Here is an 895-nt window from a genome sequence, read left to right as displayed (position 1 = left end):
CACTCGGCTGCCTGTGCATTATTTTTGTTTTAAGTCAGAACATTTTCTAGTCACATTAGATACACTTCTTTAGAACCCAGCATCTTGGCACTGAGCAAACCCTGGAGACCTAATTTAGCACCCTTGTTCCAGGAAGGCAAAGCTCAGCACCAGCGAGTAACTTGCTCAAGTTCACACAGGGAACTTATGCCAGAAGCTTGACAAAAACCCAGGTGTTTGACCAGAAAGTGCTGTTTCCCACAACACACTGTCTCCTCCCCACTGCTCTCAGCTCCCAGTGCTACATCTTCCTAACAACAACAGTGAACATTTTTAAAGAGAACTTTCTGTCATACACTTGGATGTGCATTATCCTATTAAGTTTTACCATCCCCATTTCAAGGAAACCTTACCATTCCCATTTCACAGATAATAAAACCAAGGCTCAGGGAAATGAAATAGCAGGGCCAAGTTATAGAGCTAGGAAATAGAGGCCCCAGGATTTGAGCCCAGGTCTGCTCACCTCTCGGTCTCACATGTTTTACAACACCCAACATCCATCCTTTGTCTGAGCTTCTTCTTCCTCCTATGTCCTTTAGGGGCCCAGGAGAAGGCATAGCACATTCCAGTTAACCCACCCTCCCTCCAGCTGGTCACTTCCCTGCTTTCCGTGTTTATGAACACAAATAGCCTGACCTCCTTGCACGTTTGTTTTGTTGGAAGCCTGCCTTATTCCCTGGGAACCCTGAAGAACAATGAGTTGTTGCTCCAGCCCTCTGGCCCGGTTCCCATCCGGGACTGCTTCCTCAGATTCCCGTGCTCACACTGGCCCCCAGCACAGACTGCCCAAGGCCCCTCCAACGTATCTGTGAAGTGCGTCAATCACTTGTTTACTTGCTTTTCCTGCCTGGCCCTG

This window comes from Phyllostomus discolor, chromosome 4, assembly GCF_004126475.2.
Source record: "Phyllostomus discolor isolate MPI-MPIP mPhyDis1 chromosome 4, mPhyDis1.pri.v3, whole genome shotgun sequence".
Classification (NCBI taxonomy): Eukaryota; Metazoa; Chordata; class Mammalia; order Chiroptera; family Phyllostomidae; genus Phyllostomus; species Phyllostomus discolor.
Note: the sequence above shows the minus strand (reverse complement) of the source record.